The sequence below is a fragment of the Aythya marila genome (assembly GCF_965140915.1).
Source record: "Aythya marila genome assembly, chromosome: 12".
In the NCBI taxonomy this organism is placed as follows: Eukaryota; Metazoa; Chordata; class Aves; order Anseriformes; family Anatidae; genus Aythya; species Aythya marila.
The window spans coordinates 8046339-8053405 of NC_139053.1; positions in this window are offsets into that span (position 1 = coordinate 8046339).

A 7067-nucleotide genomic window follows, 5' to 3' on the forward strand; every position below is an offset into this window, starting at 1 on the left:
ACCTTTCTGAACAATAATTGAGCTGTAGTTCTGAGAATGGAGGTGACACAGTAAATAGTTTCAACTGTTTAACACTGTTATTAGCTTTGAACTGTTGAAAAAAATTATGAGAAAACTTCACTAAGAAGAATGAGCTGCAGGATTCCCTCCCTCCCTTTTGCTAGGGCTGCCACAAAGCTATCAAGTATGTTAAAACTTCACATGGAAAACATTTACTACAATCTGGTGCATCTTATTATATAAATGAGGGACTTCTAGCAAGTCTGGTTAGCTACCTACACATTCGGGTAAGAAAGTCAGTGGAGATGAAACTCATCTTGAAGCATCAAGAGGAGACAAGGCCTGTTTGAGATTTTCTCTATGGAAATTTTTATCATGTGTAGCTTTCAAATAGTGGGGAGAGTAGCATTGCCTAAGTTGTTTGCGTTTTTGCTCAGGCTGCCTATTTTCAGAGACCTGTCATTGCTTCCTGAGTGGGAAGTGAGACAAGCAAACAACATTATAATAAAAATAATAAAAAACAAATATGGAGATATTCATGGTTGAACAGCTTTGTTTTTGCTTTGCCTTCTAGCCACAACTCTAAAGGCTTAACATCATCTAAAATGGGGATTTCCACAGTTGGCTCAGGATTGCATATGCACTTGTATCACTAGAAGCTGGCTTAATGTAAGAAGGCAGAGTCCTCAAAAAGACCCCACAAATACCATATCATATACTAAATATTATATGTTATGGCCCCATATTTAAAGAAATATTAATATTATACTGGTATCCTGAAGCGTGTCTAGTTTTGTGCTTTTGACTCTAGGGATGTGGTGTTGTCCAGAATAGAGATACATTCTTTTCCAGTGCCTGTTTTCTCCAGACTCTAGAGTAAGATGCAGAGAGCCAGCATGGAAATCTTCAGCTAAACTTTGATATTGTCAGATGTTAAATGTTTAAGTTTTAAGTTATATACAATAGCTGTCTTCATAACTATAATAGGTAAATTAAGCCTGGCAGCCTGTTGTGGTTTACCTCCAGCAGGTAGCTCAGTACCATACAGCCACTTGTTCACTCTCCCCAGGTAGGAAGGAGAGAATCAGAAAGGTAAAAGTGTGAGAACTCGTGGGTTGAGATGAAGACAGTTCACCAGGTAAAGCAAAAGCTGTGTGTGCAATCAAATGAATTTGCTGCTTCCCATCAGTAGGCAGGTGTTCAGCCACTTCCAGGAAAGCAAGGCTCATCACACGCAACAGTTTCTTGGAAAAAAACAGCATCACTCCAAACATCCCCCCTTCCTCCTTCTTTACCCCAGCTTTTTTTTACTGAGCATGATATCACATGGCATGGAACATCTCTTTGGCCAGATGTGTTCCCTCCCAGCACCTTGTGCACTCCCAGCTTCATCACTGGCAGGGCAGCATGAGAAGCTGAGAAGTCCTGGCCTCTGTGTAAGCAAGCACTGCTCTGCAACAACTAAAACATCAGTGTGTTATCAGCCCTATTTTCATCAAATATCCAAAACACTGCATCATATGAGCCTCTATGAAGAAAAATAACTCTTATCCCAACCAAAACCATGATACAGTCCAATTTGTGTTGTTACATGTGGCTTCCAAAAATTAAAGTTATCTAATTTTGTATGTTTTTTCCCCTGTAGGTCCCTCCTTTCCCCTTCCCCTCTCCCCCCCAAATGTCATCAAGAAGATGAAGTCAGAAGTTTATGTGCTTTTTTGAAGAGCAATTGCTCAACTTTCCTGTCCTACATCTTATATGGAATCCAAAAAAAATATATATGTATATATATATATATGGAACTGTGTTCTTACTCAGATCAGGTATAGCACAACTCAAAACCTCACCATGCTCCTGTAGTTGTGGTGAAGGTTCCTGATGCTCAGTTCCTGATGCTTTCAGAAAGCACGGTAGAGTCTCTCTGTGGTGTCATGTTGTGATGCTTGTGTTACTAGCACGCAACAGATGGAAATAAAAGTAAGCGAAGCAATCAGACAGGCTGACAGCAGTGAAAGACAACATTAACTACAACCATTATGTCACAGTTTATTAATAACAATTCTAAGTCTAATTGAATTTAAGACTTTACAAGCAAAGGTTTATGAGCTTCCTAAAGCTTGGTGTACAAGGAACACAGTGCTGAGCCATCATTACACTCTTAGTCCATACCCTTTCTATTGTATTGTAATAACTTCAAAAGTCTGAACTATATTTTATTCAGGAAGAAGATTCCCAAAGAAAGTGACTTCTCAGAAGCTGTTTGGAAATAAGGAGCTCAGCAGAGGAGAGAGAGTGCATATACATGTATGAAGATGAAAGAGTGGTGCAATAGTAAGAGGTAAGTTCTTTTGAGACACTAAAGAACCTTCTTGTCACTAGGTTCAAGGTTCATGCTGCAGCTGTAATATACTTGAGTTTAAAATGCTAGATGCAAGTCAAAATTCTTTAAGAAGTCATACTCTTAGTTTCATCACTGCTGGAGCTACTTATAATTCAAATAAGCTTTTAATCCAATATATCCCAGCTGTTCTTTGTCTCACCTAAGTTCAGCTGTGCTTGACTCCACTTTTTTTGTTTACAGAGCAAAACCAAACTATAAGAGAAAGTCTACCATGATGATTTAACCTATATTCCCATTCTTCTTTGCCAAATAGATTATCTATTTAACTAAAACATGTACTACGTTCCTTCTTTTTGTCAGTGTTCACAATTACTAATATCAGAGCGCAGCAAGAACAGGTTACTCTGCAAGGGAAAGTGAGCAGGGATCCACAGGGGACAGGGTGCAGGCAGGAGCAGTGCACTTACCAGCAAAGGCTGCCATTCCTAAACAAGGGGAGCAGAGCAGGCTTGGGGGTTACCATGCAAGTTCTGAGCAAAGAGGCAGGTCTGAGGGCAAATCCAGATCAGCTCAGCACAGATAAGCCAACAATGTAGTACAGAGGAGCAAGAAGAAAACAAAACAAAACAAAACAAAAAACCACCAAAGCCATGAGCTTAAACGTGGTTCCTGGGCCAGTGGACCAACAGCACATGGGTGGGGGCTCCAGATAATGCTGATAAGGGCATGATAATGCTGATAAGGGGGGCTGTTGGTGTTCTCAGGGCCCTGAGAGACAATAAATTCATGTAGCCATAACTTTTCTTAGTAGGTTGGTCCTTTAAAAGTAGTGGTTATATAAAGGGGTTTAACCTGGATTTGTTAGGTTGGAATGAGTTTTCTATTTGTAGTTGTTTGGTAGGATCTACTTCTGAATATTTAATACTCTAAGCTTAAGAATAATAGGTTTAATAGTATTGCGTTGCTTTTACATTTCTGACTGGCAATTGGTCAGAGTAACCTACAGAGTTTAATATCATTGTCTCTTCTTAAAAGTCTCTAATTTTAATACTCAGCTTATCTTCTCCATTATCTTTTTGGTGGTAGTCCTCAAAAATTGTGTTATGATATACTGGTAAATAGTGTTTGTTCCCCCCCCCTCTTAGTACAGGGACTATTTTGCAGATTCTGCATGTTTCCTGTCTGTGATGTCTTTCTAGAGGAAACACTCATAAGTTATTTAGAGGAACTTCATCAGCATGTGAAAAGCCATGAGGGAAGAACCAGATGAAAACAGGCTTCTTTAAATGGTTTCTAATAGGTTTCATATGACTTATATTCTTCGTAAACTAGGAAGGAGTTAATGCGTTGCAGTCTGCTAGAGACTTCTGAAGATGAAGGCTTTGTTCTTGTGTAACAATAAGTCTGATCAGTGTGTAGAATCACAAAAAGGATGAATGGAATCAGGTTTGACATGAGAATGGTGTTCAGACAACACTGTGTCTTCCTACAAAACTGTCTACAGGCCTCTGTGCTGGTTGGCAGATGGAGGAGGATTATCCCGTTCAAGAAGCTTCCTATTCAGTGAGTTAAACAGCGACCCCTCACAAGTTTACTGACTACTGCTTGATTTGCGGTGGTAGAAGCTAAAACTCCATTCAAAGGGTGGGTGTAATGAAATGAGCAGAAATACATAAAACAAATGAAGATGTCGAAAAATAACTTATTTTTCTTATGAATTCGTATATTGATATAGTAACACATTACATACCATTTGGAAAACACAATCTTTCAAGGAAATACTAAACATATTTTGAAAAATCAGTGTGTATGCTGAATCACAGACAATGATGCTTGGTTTCCTGAGGTCACATGCTAGTTTGAGCATTCTAATCTAGGAACTGAAAAGCCTATCTTATTTTTAAATAAATGAAGTTCATGGTACTATATACAAAAGAATAAAAAGGTTCTAGAGAAAAGCTATTTTTGTTTTACTTCCCTGCATCCCATCATTACTCTAATTTTGTCCAGCTCACCACATTACCACTACTCTCTCTCATCTTTCCCATATTGTGAAAAATGTCCTTGAATTTTCTTCCTGCTGTCTCATCAGTGGGGTTTTCTGGTAAATTTTTGTAGCCTTACTTGCAAAACATCCACTTTCATTCTGAGAACGTGGGACCTATTTTTAGATTTAGCTAACAGGGAAAACTGTCCATTTCAGCATTAATTAAGAGTGTGTATGGTAGCAATTTTTTTTCCTTTATATAGGTTCTTCTTACAAGTTTAAACTCGAGAGGCTTGCTAGTATTTCATACATATGGCAGAAAATAAGGAATAATACAGATTAAAAAATAGGGTGGAAAACTGTTTCTGGCCCTAGCCTTGCTGGGCTGTATCGTGTAGCTGCTATTTTCTCTTGCTGCCTTTTCTGCAAGTTTGTTCTCTCTTCCCTTGTATTACCTCATTGATACCCTTGGTTCTAGGACCAGAAGAAGTTTTTTAAGGCCATAGGAGGCAGAAAGGTTAGAGGATGCCAGCAGGCATCTGGGAATGTGATGGACAAAACATCAGGATCCTTACAGAACTGCAAAACTGTGGGACCAGCTTAGAGGAAGGTTCAGTTCTTTAGTTTATGTGTTTACAGATGATTCTCTTCAGCTTTCTATCAGATACAGCTTTCATTGATGTATTTACGCAAATCTCACAAGAGAAGTGCACTGTTCAATGAAAGGCTGCGAATTATCCGAGTGTGCCTGCAGTAGAGATAATAATTGTCTTGAGGACTCAGTTGTGCCTTGAACTGAAAGGACTACAGTCAGGTTGGTTAAAATAAACCCGATGGGCTGGAGAGTTGGATGGGACTACTAGAGAGGGCAGTTTGAACCTGAATGGATGTGGTGGGAACTGTAGATGAAGGTGGTGTATTTGTGTTGTCCAGGGTATAAAATGGGGAAAAAAAAAAAAAAAGTGGATAAATGGTAGGAGCAGGAGAACATGCCTCTCATTTTAGCAATGGTAATGACCCATTCTCAGATGGTGATAGTAAAATTATTTGTGACTCAGAAATCAATACTAGAATTTCAGTACAAATCAATAATTTGACAAAACAATTTTGTCAAGTTATTTTGACAAAAACAGGTATCGGAATGCTTGCATGAACTGTGGATTAAAACACTTTCTAACCCTAAAGTAACCAATGAGACTCTTAAATATATTTCATTCAACTGTGAATTGTTTGCAACCAAAAGTTCTCAAAAAGCAGCTGAAGAGATCTCTTGTCTTTGCCAAGTACTTTTTTTAGAGTACTGGTGGTAATCCATTCTTTGGATCCAGAAAGATTTTGTGTTTTTTTTTTTTTTTTTTTTTTTTTTTTTTTGTTTGTTTGTTTGTTTTGTTTTTTTTTGTTGTTTTGGTTTTGGTTTTGGTTTTGGTTTCAAAAAGTCAACTAACTAGACAAAACTTATTGAATTTATCAACTGAAGATAAAATAAGTTGAAAATGTAGCAACTTCCATATTGCTTCTAGAGGGGGGGATGATATAGATAGAACTCGAGGCTGGGAACGACAAGGTCGAGTCCCTTTGGGTTAGGATCGGCAGGGACAACAAGGCTAGTGTCCTGGTCGGGGTCTGCTATAGACCGCTGAACCAGGATGAGGAGACGGATGAGGAACTCTACAGGCAGCTGACAGAAGTTGCAAAATCGTCAGCTCTTGTACTCGTGGGGGACTTCAACTTCCCTGACATATCCTGGAAGCACAACACAGCCCTGAGAAAGCAGTCTAGGAGGTTTCTGGAGAGTGTGGAAGATAGCTTCCTGACGCAGCTGGTTAGTGAACCTACCAGGGGTGGTGCCCTGCTAGACCTTCTCTTCACAAACAGAGAAGGACTGGTGGAGGATGTGATTGTCGGGAGCTGTCTTGGGCAGAGTGACCACGCAATGGTGGAGTTCACTATTCTTGGCGAGGCCAGGAAGGGGACCAGTAAAACCGCTGTATTGGACTTTCGGAGGGCTGACTTTGAGCTGCTCAGGACACTGGTTGGTGGAGTCCCTTGGGAGGCGGTTCTGAAGGGCAGAGGGGTCCAGGAAGGCTGGGCGCTCTTCAAGAGGGAAATCTTAATGGCGCAGGAACGGTCTGTCCCCAAGTGCCCAAAGATGAGCTGGCGGGGAAGAAGACCGGCCTGGCTCAACAGAGAATTGTGGCTTGATCTTAGGAGAAAAAAGAGGGTTTATAAGCTTTGGAAAAGTGGGCAGGCCACTAGGGAGGACTTTAAGGATGTAGCGAGTCTGTGCAGGGACAAAATTAGGAAGGCTAAAGCTCATCTGGAGCTCAATCTGGCTACTGCCGTTAAAGATAACAAAAAATGTTTCTATAAATACATCAACACAAAAAGGAGGACTAAGGAGAATCTAAGGAGAATCTCCATCCTTTACTGGATGCGGGGGGAAACTTAGTTACAAGAGATGAGGAAAAGGCGGAGGTGCTCAATGCCTTCTTTGCCTCAGTCTTTAGCGGCAATACCGGTTGTTCTCTGGATACTCAGTACCCTGAGCTGGTGGAAGGGGATGGGGAGCAGGATGTGGCCCTCACTATCCATGAGGAAATGGTTGGTGACCTGCTACGGCACTTAGATGTGCACAAGCCGGATGGGATCCACCCAAGGGTACTGAGAGAACTGGCAGAGGAGCTGGCCAAGCCACTATCCATCATTTATCAGCAGTCCTGGCTATTGGGGGAGGTCCCA